Below are 14,740 nucleotides of genomic sequence, written 5' to 3' on the forward strand. Positions count from 1 at the left end.
AGCACCGATCTTAGCTACGCTAAACTTCACAAAAGCCTTTGTTATGGAATATGATGCATTAGGAAATGGAATTGGTGATGTTTTAACGCAAGAAGAAAGACCCATTGCTTTCGAAAATCATCCAATCAAAGGAAAGTATTTACACAAAGCTATTTATGAGAAGGAAATGTTGGCAAGACTACATGCACTTAAGAAATGACGACCTTACATATTGAGAAGATCCCACTTCGAACAATATTGCCAGAACTTGACGACGAAGGAAAAATCATATTGGAACTTGGAGTAGTCATAGAAATAAGAACTCGACAGCTATGAAATCGATCAATTTCAGAGTATCTCATTAAGTGGAAGAACTTACCCATTGAAGATTCCACATGTGAGGACAAGAATTCTATACAGAAGCATCAAGAACTACTCAAGCGTTGAGGACAACAATTTTTGAAGGAGAGGGGCATGTTAGGTCACCATACTACTAGTGTAACCCCTTATTGTGTTGAAATATGGCAACAAGAATATTCCAATTTAATTTTTCCTTGAATTAAAATGTGAATTAAAATCGAATTTAGTCTTAACAACTACTTGGAAATAATTAATTAATTTATTTTAACTTAATTAGTTGGAGAAATTCAAGTTAGAAGTCTTTATGAAATCATGCAAGAGTTATCCCTTAAATTAAGGAGATAAAATTGAGTTATATTTGAGTTGTAATTAGTTAACTCAGTTTATTGAGTTAAGTCCAGTTAAATTAGTTCCAAACTGTTTGAGGAACTAATGGTGAGTTAACAGTCAGTTGATGCATGCATGCACTCAACTAGTGTACTCCAGTTAACTAAAGAGTCTCTCATTAGATACTCATGCATGTCTACTATGAGAAAGACCCAGTTGAGATTAAAGACAAGGACAGTGTACTATCAGTTTCATGTGTTTTCTTATAAAGAAAATGCATGCATGTAGTCAAGGATCATTCCTTGAGTATTGCGCAGTTCTGATAGTGTGTGAGATCAGAGTGTTCCACTTGGTTGAAGGAGAATCATCCCAGAGGAACAACGCAAGGAAATAAATTCTTGGAGGGTAGAGAGGAAGGATTGAGAGAAGCCAGGATTGCCTGTGAGCATCTGTGAAGATTGTAGTGAGAGCTGACTAGCTATGAGAGCTAAGGCTTTGTATAATTCCTATGTATTTCCACCTTGTATGATAATACAGATAGTGGGGTTTTTAACTGAGGCTTTCCCCAAAGTATTTTCATGTGTATTGTGTGATTGATTCTTCTTCTTCTGGTTATATTGTTCATCTCGATCTTTAAGCTTCCACAAATTGATAGTAGAAGTAGGTTATAGTATTCTACTTTGATTTATATTGTATTATCGGGTTAACTTGCCATTGGATTTTTCTACATTGTATCAGAGCTGGATTTGTAGAAATTTTCTCCAGGATATTGAAGCTATGAACAGTATATTGAGAAAATAATTCGAAGTTTTAAGTTCGGGGTTGTAGGTGAAAATCGAATTCATATCATACTTCAAGGTTGGCCAATGGCGTTCTATGGCTTGAGACTCGAGTATGCCTTGGAAGGTAGCTTGAATTACATAGCATGGAAAGATAGAATGGAGGCTGTATTAGAAGACAATGGATTGAAGGAATTCATTGATCAAGAAATCCCAAAGCTAGCTTCAACTAATGCACAATAGTTGGCTGAGTGGAAGAAGTGTGTGGCGAAGTGACGCAGGCAGGGCCTGCAATACCCAGGATCTTTAAACATTTCGTGCATATAAGAATGCATCTCATTTTTTTTCCCAAATCAAAACTTCAATAGTTGGCAAATTCACACAATACCATTACTCAGTAACAACTTATCTTGCCAGCACTATTCAAACTAATTCCATTCGATTTAAACATACCTGTGTTATCAAGCGTTTTCCATCCCCCAGCTCAAACTCTGCTTTTAACACTGTCATTAACCTCAACGCTGATCCATACAATCACTTCATTCAGGATTCGATCCATAACTTTACTGCGCCCTTCAATCTTTAACAATTGGTTAGCCAGCCAATTCACACAAATCACTGGATTAACTCCAGGAGCGCTTTACACAAATCCATGATGTGCCCTTTACCAAGCTCAAATCTAAACAATAGAATCCAAATTTCATACCTGTTTATCCACCAATAACACAGGTTCTTTGTAATACCAATTCACCCTCTGTAGTTGCTGTGGAACTATAATCTCAAATGCCAGCATTTGATCTCAAACCTTCTAGCGCTAAGGCAGTACATTCAGACATAAGAAATCGATGTTTAAAATCGATTTCACTCAAGAGTTAATCATAACTCTCTCTGCTCCGAATTAACTTCCTAGACTCCAATTTCTTTGTTGTATTCCAAGACCAACAACCCTTTCCTGCAATTACAATCAACTAATACACAGAGTTTAGTTCTGCGTTTCATAAGCTCTGCGTTTTAAACTACTCTTCAGTCGACTTTCTGCAAGATATACACATACAACTCTGCGTTGGATTTAAACAAATTCATCCGACCGCTTTTCACCAATCAGGAACGTAGATTTGCAGATCCTGAACCTGCAATTTGAATTCAAACACGATTTTACACACAACAGCTCAATCAAAATTCCATTAAACAATTCCGCCTTCCTGAAGTCGAATTTCCAAGTCCAATTGAGCTCCGTTTGAACATCTACGTCTTGTACACAACCCGATCACTCAATAACTTTGAACACAAATCGATACATTCAGCGCTAAGATCTTCAATCATGGGGATCGATTCACAATGAATCTGGCATTTAATAAGAGAATTTATCCAACAGACTTAACCGATTTCTGCATTTAACAATTATAATATCGATCCATTTAACAGAACAACGCTTTCAACTCAATGTAACAAAATACAATCCTGAAAGCTGTATTCATTCTGAAAACTACGTTCTTATACTGGACTGAGTTAAAAGTCTGCGCCCTTCATACAATCACACCATAATCCATTCAGATCTAAAATCCAGCTAATCGATTGTAACATTCTAGCAAACAGATGTTTGACCTTTATTAATCAAATCTTCGATCTATCACCCAATTCACAATATTCTATGGGTTTATAACTGTGATACCAGATATCCAATATCTGAAAATCGATTTCAGTGTTGCCTTTGAAGGTTCATCAACTAATATTGGTAATCCTTGCCTACAATGTTCCCATATTACAATTTATTCATGCACCCACCATTATCATTCCACAGGGATTAATGCACTAATTAACCAGCAAATACCAGCAAATTCACTCTTAACACAGTAATTGACCCATACATGAATTGTCCAAATTAAGGCGCATAACTCAAAATCACTCTTTCATAAAAATGAACATACTTACAAACTTATTTTCTTGGCCAAATATTCAATGTTCTCGGCCCTTACAAATTGCCAGAGGCTTACAGCCTTGGCTGTTCAAGCCTACTCTCAATCACTCTTACCCTCACTCACTATTCTATTCTACCTGATCTATATTTTTCCTTTGAAGCTCATTAATCTATATAAATTGAATTGAACCAATTTGGGTTCAAATCCCTTTAATCACTCAACAAAGTCCTCAAATATCTCAACAAAATCCTAAAATCACTCTTGAATCCCTAAGGATCCTCTCTCACCCAAAATTAATGAAACTAATTTCTAAATTAAAATCTCTCATCCCTTTACATCCTCAACTAACCAAATTCTCTCATATTTGAGAATTATTTACAAAATCCTCACTTTTAGAATTTATCTCCTATTTTATTTAAAAATACCAAATTAATTAATAAAACAATTAAAATGTCACACCCCCCTTTATTACATAAATAAAAAATGAAAGTTGGCCTTGATGCTCCTGCATCACGAAGGTGAGATGGATCATCCTTGAGGGAGTTCAAGACCATATTGTCTCGAGTCTCCATGGGAAGGATACTCCATTTTCAATGTGGAAGACATTGAAGGACCTCTACCAGAATAGTAGCGACCAGAGGAAATTGGCACTCAAGGATAAGCTTCGAAGAATCAAGATGGAGAAGGGTGATACTATTTCCACATATCTGAACAAGCTCACCACCTGTAGATATGAGCTTGGCAGTGTGGGAATAACTACTGCCGATGATGATATGGCGATCCTCTCTCTCCTTAGCCTTCCTAAGAGTTGGAATAGCTACCAGGACTCTATGAATGGAAGGGAGAAACTACCGGATTGGGAACGACTGTGGTAAGATATTATGCAAGAGGAGATCAGGAGGAGCACACGAGATGGTTCTTGATCCAATAATGATGATGAAGAAAATCTTGCCTTAGCAAGTAAGGCAAGGAAAGGGAAGGGGAAGGATTCCCATTTCAAATTGAATTATTCTCATGGAGGGAAGAAGGGTGACATGTCTAAAGTGAGATTCTTTAATTGTCACGAGATGGGACATTATGCAACTAATTGCCCATCAAAGAAGTCCAATAAGGGATCCTCGGAAGGATCGGAAGGTGAGGCATTAGCCTCTTAGTTCGAAATGGGCTTTACCCTCATCGCATGCATGGTGTCATCAATGATGGGTTGTGTTTGGTATCTTGACAGTGAAGCCTCATTCCACATGACTGGTGATAAAAATTTATTTAGTGCCTTGGAGGAGAAATACCTCAAGATGCACATAGAGATGGGTGATGATGAAAGCTATAATGTTTTAGGAGTGGGCACAGTTGCTTTTTCAGAGGGAGCATGGAGCTCCTCTCACCTTGACAGATGTGATGTATGTGCTTGGATTGAAAAAGAACTTGGTATTGATCGCAATGTTGGAGGAAGAAGGCTACGATGTTGTCTTCAGTAAAGGAAAGATGCTCCTAAGACACATAGCCATGGGTCAGACCAAGAGGATATGGATTTGGGTGAAGAATCTCTATAAACTAGAGGTAGATGATTGTGCAACATTGAGTACGAAAGCAAAATTAGTGCAAAGCCAAGACATTGGCAAGTTGTGGCACAGGCGGTTGGGCCATTTCCATTATGGGGCTTTGAATATAATACAACAGATATCTGCAGGACTTCCCAAAGGTAAACTTGAGCAAGTTGACACATGCAAAGGCTGTACCTTGGGAAAGTACACCAAGTCTTCCTTTCATTGATATTATGTGATTTTCATTGATGACTATTCTCATAAATGCTGGATTTATTTCATGCAGAAGAAGGACCAAACTTTCACAAAGTTTTGTGAGTTCAAAGCTTTGGTCGAGAAAGAGTCAGGGAAGAATATCAAGGCCTTGAGAAGCGACAGTGGTGGAGAATATGTCTCTCAAGAGTTTAAGGACTTCTGTGTGGTGGAAGAAATTAAACGAGAGTTGACGACACCTCATAACCCACAGCAAAATAGGGTGGCCGAGAGGAAGAACAGAACTATTGTAGGGGCAGCACGGGCAATGCTGCATGACCAAGGCCTACCACTTCACTTGTGGGATGAGGCATGCAACACAATGGTATATTTGTAGAATAGAAGCCCACATTGCATACTTGGGATGAATACACCAGAGGAAGCTTTCTCCGGTAAGAGACCAGATGTGGGTCACTTCAAGATGTTTGGCTCATCGCTATATTTCCATGTGACAAAGGATGCACAGAAGAAGCTTGAGTTGATAGCAGAGTTGGGGATATTTGTGGGGTACACTAATACACCTCACAACTATCGGGTGTACTTGCCTACCAGTCAGAGGATAGTGGTTTGCAGAGATCTCAAGTTTGATGAGCAGAAGGCCATGTGAGTTTCCCTTGAGAGGGAGCTCCAACTACAGGCTCTGGAGGAATTGTTGGTTCCCAAGGAGGAGGAGCCTCAAACTGATGCAGAGTAGCTGCATGCAAAGGTTCCAGGAGTGGATACATCCACTCAAGTAGAGTCTTCCAGAGATGGACGGAAGCGCACAAGAGAAGCTAATAGATTGTTGGAGGATGTGAGAGAGAATGTGGGAGCACCATCTTCTCAGTGCAGACAGAGGAGGTCACCGGAGAGGTACACTGGATACATGGCCCTTGCTGGGGAATGTGTTGAGATGGAGCCAACTTCCTTTGAGGAAGCAGTGCAGCAACCGATTTGGGTTGATGTTATGGTGGAGGAGTATGACTCCATAGTTTGTAACAGTGTTTGGGATGTGGTTCTGAGACCGAAGAACAAGTCAGTTGTGAGTTCCTATTGGCTTTACAAGGTAAAGTAAGCTACTGATGATGGGAGGATCATGTTGCTGCAGTATATTTAGACAGAGGAGCAAGATGCTGACATTTTGACAAAGGCATTGTCAAAGTGTAAATTCAAGTTCCATAAAAACAAGATCGGGGTGGGAGATAATCCCTTTCTTGTTGAGAGGGAGTGTTGAAATATGGCAACAAGAATATTCCAATTTAATTTGTCCTTGAATTAAATTGTGAATTAAAATCGAATTTAGTCTTAATAGCTACTTGGAAATAATTAATTAAGTTATTTTGACTTAATTAGTTGGAGAAATTCAAGTTAGAAGTCTTTCTGAAGTCATGGAAGAGTTATCCCTTAAATTAAAGAGATAAGATTGAGTTATATTTGATTTGTAATTAGTTAACTTAGTTTATTGAGTTAAGTCCAGTTAAATTAGTTCCAAAATGTTTGAGGAACTAATGGTGTGTTAACAGTCAGTTGATGCATGCATGCACTCAACTAGTGTACTCCAGTTAATTGAATATTCTCTCATCAGAAACTCATGAATGTCTACTCTGAGATAGACCCAGTTGAGATTAAAGATAAGGACAATGTACTATCAGTTGCATGTGTTTTCTTTATTGTAGTCAAGGATCATTCCTTGAGGATTACGCAGTTCTGACAGTGTGTGAGATCGGAGTGTTCCACTTGGTTGAAGGAGAATCATCCCAGAGGAACAACGCAAGGAAATAGGAGCTTGGAGGGCAGAGAGGAAGGCTTGAGAGAAGCGAGGATTTCTTGTGAGCACCTATGAGGATTGTACTAAGAGCTGGATAGTTATGAGAGCTAAGGCTTTGTATAATTCCTATGTATTTCCACATTGTGTGATAATACAGATAGTGGCATTTTTAGCTGAGGCTTTCCCCATAGTATTTTCATGTGTATTGTGCAATTGATTCTTCTTCTTCTGGGTATATTGTTCAGCTCGATATTTAAGCTTCCACAAATTGATAGTATAAGTAGGTTATAGTATTATGCTTTGATTTATATTGCATTATCGGGTTAACCTACCATTAGATTTTTCTACATATTGTTATTAGTGCAACCCCTTATTGTTAATAGTGCAACCCCCTTATTATATTGTTGTGCCCATGTAGTCCCCATATTGTTATTATTGTGCCCCATAGAAGCCCACTATTGTTATTATTGTGCCCTTACATTATTATTGTTATGTCGGCTCTGATTATATTATGACCCCTTAGACTCCTATATATAGAAAGGAGGTCTTTTCATTTGTATCATCCAAGAATTGTTCATTTGTGTAATGTAAAGGAGGTTTCCCCCTCGAAGAGGCTGAATTCTAAGGTGTTTATCTTTCTTTTCTATCTTTTTGTGAGCTGGTTTCATAACAATATTCAATACATATTCTCCAATGGATATATTTATATTATGGCACTTTCGAGAGAAATTTGTGGTTCCTCCATTTGTAACCATTGCTTGACACTCTGGTGCTAGATATAGGAAGAAATTCAATTCCTTGGCTATCTTACAATGAATAAAATTATGGGTACTACCCAAATCAGTCAACACTATTACACTTTTGTTCTTGATATATCCTTCTATCTTGAGGTTTTGAGGAGTGGTAATTCCTGCCAATGCATTACAAGATACGATTAGATTCATTTCTTCTTTCCCTAGGTTTGATTCCTGGTGTATATCCTCTTCTTTTGACGTTTCTTGTTCCTTTTCTTCCTCCTTTTCACCATCTATGTAAAATAATTTCTTCTGAGCACACGTATAACCCTTAGTGTATTTGCTATCACAACTGTAAAAAATCCCTTTTTCTCTTTTTTCTTCCTATTGTTGTGGTGTCAACCTTGTAGGTTATGGAAGGCTGGGGGAAGCAACACTTACATATTTATAGTTGTGAGTGGTAGGCTTCCTTATTTCCATAATTTTTCTTTCAATTTCTCTTGCCAACCCAAATGCCTTCTCTAATGAATGAGGTTCCCAAAGGCAAACCTCATGTTGGATGTTATTCTTTAAAGTCCCTATGAACACATAAATCATATGCTCCTCTGGAATATCTTTTACCCTTATATTCAATTTTTGGAATTCCTCAATGTGCTCCACCATTGAACCCTTTTGTTTGATATTTATCAATTGGATAAAGAAGGTGTTACTTTTTGTATCCTCATAATGAGTTATCATATCCTCCATAAAAATTGACAAAGTGACAATTTGTTTATGAGAGCAAAGTCATCGATACCATACAAACTGATTGGGTTCCAAATATAAAGTTCAATATGTACCTTTTGTGTGTTTTTCAAATTATGGAGATCAAAATATTGCTCCATCTGTAGTATCAATGTTACATGATCCTTGCCATCAAACTTCCTCATATCGATATTCGGAACATGGTGAACCTTTAATCCAATGTTAGATTCTATGAAATCATGATTAACATTACTTTTGTTCTCATCATGAGTTTCCTCTACTACCTTTTCACCATTAGGAATAATTTCATGTAGCAACTTTGTCAAACCTCCTTTCATACCTTCCATGTCTTTCTTCAAATCTTCAATGTTTTCTTTCATTTTTTGTTCTAAACCATCCATCTTAGCTTCCATATTATCTTCCATGCCATCCATCTTAGCTTCCATATTATCTTCCATGCCATCCATCTTAGCTTCCATTCCTTTCTTTAAACCATCCATCTTAGCTTCTGATACTTTTTGTGAGAGTGAAATTTGTTGCACGTGGTCTCGTAATTTTGATATATCATGTTGCACTTCTTCTTCTTCTTCATGATTCATGGTAGATATTTCAGGTTTCTTACTAGGTTTTTCCATTTTCTTTCTTCGGGGCATCAATTAATGATAATTATGCTTCACTATGCCCTTTTAATGACTTCAAACTAATTTTTCAAACCAAACTTATGAAAATTAAAATAAAAAAAAACTACACACCTTTTTTCACGTTTTAGGAGCTCAATATTGAATCTGTTGTATCTTTGTAATTTCAGATCTCCAAGTTGTGGTAGGTCTCTGAGCCCTCTTTCTAACCCCACTAGTCTAATCAATATTCAATTATTCAAGAAATATTTAGGCCAAATCTCCCACGATGACCTGATTATAGACTCGTTTAGTAGAGTGGACTTGTACGACCTGCCACGTGTCATTGTTTCACCCTTCAGGTTTAAATACGATGCACAGAAAACTAGAGTCCATCCTCTTTCTGTAAATCCTTATGAATTTTCAATATGATACCTAGAGAGAAAGTTATGACGAATTTCCCAAGGTCACATGTTTGGGATGTAATTCGGGAGCCTGCAAAAACCCTAACTTCCTTGGACAATATTTATGAAAATATAGAGAGACAAGATCTGAAATTCAACCTTGAGGTCTACAATATTTTGGCTCAAATGTGTTTTAATTTCATCTTCTGAAACGTTGTAGAAACAAAGTTATAGCAAAAATTCCATGATGACCTGTTTGGAGCAGCGAAACACTAGAATACAAAGCTCTCATACCAAATTTTATGAAATGAGCTCACAAAATAGAAGAAAAGATAGATCAATGACTTCAAAATTAGACTCTTCAAGGGGGAAAACTCCTTTACATTACACAAATGGACAATTCTTGGCTGATACAAATGACAAGACCTCCTTTCTATATACAGGAGTCTAAGGGGTCACAATATAATCACAACGGACATAACAATAATATTCTAAGGGGATGAAAATAAAAATAGTGGGCTTCTATGGGGACTAACAATAGCAATATGGGGACTACATGGGCACAACAATACAATAATGGGGTTTCAATAATAACAATAAGGGGCCACACTAGTAGTATAGGGACCTCACATTGCATGCCTTGTTGGTATGGCCAAGGTCCTTGAGATATATTTTGATTTATAAATCATATTTTCTCATCCCCACCTTCTGCCCCTTGGTATACAATTTTTAAACCATGAAAAGAAGATCATTTATCTATGACACGGTTTTCCTCACACACTCAGCATACCTCTATGACATTTAATGAGCATTCATTACTTGGGTGCCTTCTAGTGCATTGTGGTGTAGGTAAATTCTAATTGCGGACACAAAGAATTCCTCTAGCCTGAGAGAGTGGGTCTAGCCACAAACAAACAATCTATGGAAAATATCCTTAATCTAGAATCAAATAAGAGGGCCTACCTCTTAGTACGCTATTCCTCTTGGTGATGATCTTACTTCCTTACTCCAGCTATCTTTCGTTTCCTTCCTTCGAATACTTGAAACAAGCAAACAACAACAAACAACAAACATGATAACATACAAATTGAATTCAGCCTACTTAATAGGTCAAGGAACATTAAGCCATAAAGATGTAAGATAACACTTCATGTAGGAAATAAATCAATAATTGTATTCATATAGGTGCAAAAAGAGGTTACAACCAATGCCTTGATGTTGTTGGTCTCCTCCGATGTATCCAGGTTCCCACACTTCTGCTAGCATCTCATGGATAGCCCCAACAATGGAAGTTTTAAGGCTTCTTCCCTCTAGCCTCAAACCATACCAAACACACAGTTCTCCCTCAAACATAAAATAGAGAGCTACAAGCTATAGATGCCTTGCTGATTATTCAAACTCACTCCAAAACCAAAAACTCCAACTATTTTTTTCTTGGGAAGAAGAGAGTTTTATATAGATTGGATGGAGGGGAGATGGTTCCCCTTATCATGGGAGAAGGCCTTATCTCTTGGGTTTGTTCCATCCTAATAGGGGAAAGGAGCCCAAACTGACTTCCTCGGCTCCATCCGGCTCAACCATTTACCAGACTTCCGTTACGAAGCTTCTAGACTTGGAAGCTTTGACTCCATATTTAAAAAACTTGCCAAAAGAGGATTGACACAACTGAAAAGGGGCTCAGTCGCTCTGTACGGCGCTAGTGATGGTTTTAATCTTTGCAAATCAGCACGAGGAGGAAACTCGTCACTAGTGTCGGTCTTGTAAACTGGGGTAAAAGGAAGTTTGTTGGGAAATGATGCAGAAGGGAATTGTTCTGCTCGTGAAGAGGGACATGATGGGAGTTTCTTCATGATGGGAAAGCATGCAGTATTCACTATAGAGGTCCTCCATGATCATGGAATGGGGATTACAGGGACATTGACAAAATGTTGTGTAACAGATGCCCCCTAAAGCGTGAAGGCCGAACTAGAGTGAGGGGTGAAATTCTTTACAAATAAGTGCGAGTAACTGGAGTTCGTTGTCGAAAAACCAGCAAGCAAGTACAGATACATATACATCGCTAAAAAATCTGTCAAATGATACATGGATCATGGTATGGATGCAACCATCCATAGAATGATCATGTGAATGGATCCAGGCATGGGCGTAACCATCCAATAAAGAGGATCATATCAAAACCAAGGTATGGTCGCAACCATCCAATAATGAGAAGGATCACATATAGCAAATCATGGTATGGTCACAACCATCCATCTGAAAGAGACATGTATATCAGTACAATCATGTCACATCCTCTTGCAACATGGACTTTTGTAATCTGAGTCCAGGGTCTTGCGCTCCAACACGACCTGATCAAAGTATAAATTCCAACATGTGAACAGATGTGTTGACGTCGAACATGCTAGAAAGTCACTTGATTACCAGTCAATGATGTGAACCGTTAACAAGCGCAAGAGAAACCACCAATAATGACAATGGCTCTCAAGGTACCAACAGTACAATCCACAGAATGTGAATAAAGGAACTGATGTTGAACAGCCATGAAATCACCCTTTCGAAAGCCAATGACGTCAACTTGTCGTCAAGTGTGAAGAACTCGCCATTGAGGCATGCAATCTCTAAGGTACCAGAAGGGAGTCTCTCGGCCAGCTTCCTGGATAATGAGCTAAAGTCGACAGGAAGTGACCGTGTCAAAGGAGGGCCATTATGTATCCCACATCATTGACATGAGACAAAGGGATGCAAATGATTTCGGATGATATAGAGAATCAGGAATGAGTGTAACTGTAGAAGGACAAATCTTGAACATATCGACAATACAACCCCGGAGTTTGGCAGCTTTTGGATCCATAGGATCGAAGGTCATGATGATGTGGAAAATAAAAAATGGAAGGAAAAAATGAATGGCCCAACCCAGGAAGGTTAATGATAAATTGAGGATATCCCAACCCGACCCGAAGTAGAAAGTGTCATGTTCAAGAGTGAGCTGCCAACACGACTGATAGAATTTCCCATTTTCCCCCACCATTTCTGGTAGGTACCCCAATTATTTTTTAATCGCAAGCTTGAAGGGGATAACATGTGCTTGCACTATAAGTCCATCCTTCGAATGAATCCGACCTAGTATGTTTAATGAGCCCTAGGAAGGAGAAGCTCATGTTCTTCATGGTGACAAATCTGATGTCGTTTAATATTTTAGTGAGTCTGACAAAGGTGTAACTCAGTATCTTTTTCATGTTTAGGGAGTTTGAGAAAGACACAGAAAAGAAAACTCCACATGGTCCCTTTTCATACATTTTTGTCTCTTGAGCCCGAAAAGGTAGAAAATGATACTTGAGAGAACCACTTGACCATTTCAGTCAAGGAGTACCTTTTCCGTAAATAGTTTATCCTAACCCGAAAGAGGGGTAAACATATACTGGGTAAACGATGTTTCGCAACCTTTAACGAGTTCAAAACGACAAGAGCTTGGAAATATTTTCGTGTTTATAGAGTTAGAAAAGAGCTTGAAAGCAAACTCCCATTTTTACTCTATTTTACGAGTTAAAAAGGCGACTCGAGTACCATCATCAGGAATACATCACCTGTCACTGCACAAAAGGTAAATGCATTGTCCAAGTTCTGAGGCCAAAAATAAATTAAAAATACTTGGAAAACCCTAATATTTCATGAAAAATGAATAAAAGAGGGAAAAAGTAAATATTTTTTACCATTTCACTTTTTACCTTCTGTGGAGAGAATTTTTACTCGTTTGTGCCCTAGATCTTCAGGAGCAGATTGTGGTAGATCTGGGAGGCCATTCGACGATCCGTCAGGTGTAGGGAAGATCCAAGACCTTTAGCTCCATTTTGATGCTCATTTTTCTTGTTTTTAACTATTTTTTGGATTTCATGAGGAGGATTTAGCAAAAAAAAATTGCACTCAGTCGACGCGATTTCCGAGCATGGAATCACACTGATCGGGGGTTATGAACACTATCAAATGCACCGGCATCGTGAACATAAAAATTTCAAGTTTCACTCAAATTTCTCTGATTTAATCCAAATTTTCTTAGCCAAGGATGATCATTGACTTGATTTTATGGTTTTTGCAGGGAAAATATCGTGAAACATGGTTTATTGGAAGGAACACGAGCATGAGGACATTGACGCACAAGAAATGACAGACCCAAATTGCTTGAATGATTTGAGGAACTGTGGGCTCCTCAAGTTCTTCCTCACACCAGGTCCGTGGGCTCAACCCGAATTGCTACAGTACCTAATCAGTCTCTGGGATGTCAATCAGGAAGTTTTTATGATCTGGAACCAAGAACTGTAGTTGGAAACTTCTGACATTTATTTCATCATAGGACTGTCCTGAAGAGGGGAGGCAATCAATCTATATGGGTCCAGGCCTATTAGGGCAAGTGTGACCATGTTACTTGTGGAACACTACTTGGAAGCACTAAAATCAAAGAGCGGCAAGATAGAGATCACGACCGTTCAGGATCTTGTGCTGAGAGTGTTGTTGTTGACCATAAACATAGTGGCTAGGTATCAGGAACAACACGAAACCAACAAATCCAATCTATAGATTGGACAGTGCCGACTATCTTCAACTGGGCAGAAGCCATGAAGGTAAACATGAAGCACCAGCTATCAAAATCCAAGGCAGGAAAACTGAAGCAGTTCTACTACGGTTCCATTCTAGTGACCTTATTTTTGGAGCGGGTCCTACTATTTCACTACCAGCTTGCTAAGGTGGAACCACCATTGCCACGAGACCCACGGATGGTCCGTTGGAGTGCATTGATGCCTAGGATTACTGGGGGCCAAATTATGTCATATAAGCTCGCCTTCTTCTCATGGCTATGACGATAGTTGATCATAGTAGAGGATTGGCCTTATAGTGGTACCGAATTCCGCGATGATCTAGATATGCCGCTCCCTAAGGGAGAGGATTATGATGATGGAGGTAAAAACAAACAATTTTTTTTTTTTATTGTTTTTTAAATATATGCATTCATGACATTTTGATTTTATAAATGCAGATGTTGGACCATAGTATCCTGTTGGGATGTCCCCAATTGCCAGGCACGTTGCTCAGCAGTTTGATGTCGCTCCTTATTAGGAAGGAAGCAATAATGAGGAGGAGATCGCGTGGAACCTCGAGGGATTGACCCATGGTATCCCAGAGTATGCTCGGGTGGGTGACATCCCACGCCTGTATTAGAGGCACATAGTGGGGGTATCAGATCGGATCCATCGACTGCTGGCTCGTGTAGTACGAGCAGTCACATGCTACCATGAGCATCATGTTGAGTAGTTCATAGGTCTAGCATTCCACATTTTGGAGACT

The sequence above is a fragment of the Pinus tabuliformis genome, chromosome 6, assembly GCF_031772625.1.
Source record: "Pinus tabuliformis cultivar Carrire ecotype Pingquan chromosome 6, CPIR1, whole genome shotgun sequence".
In the NCBI taxonomy this organism is placed as follows: Eukaryota; Viridiplantae; Streptophyta; class Pinopsida; order Pinales; family Pinaceae; genus Pinus; species Pinus tabuliformis.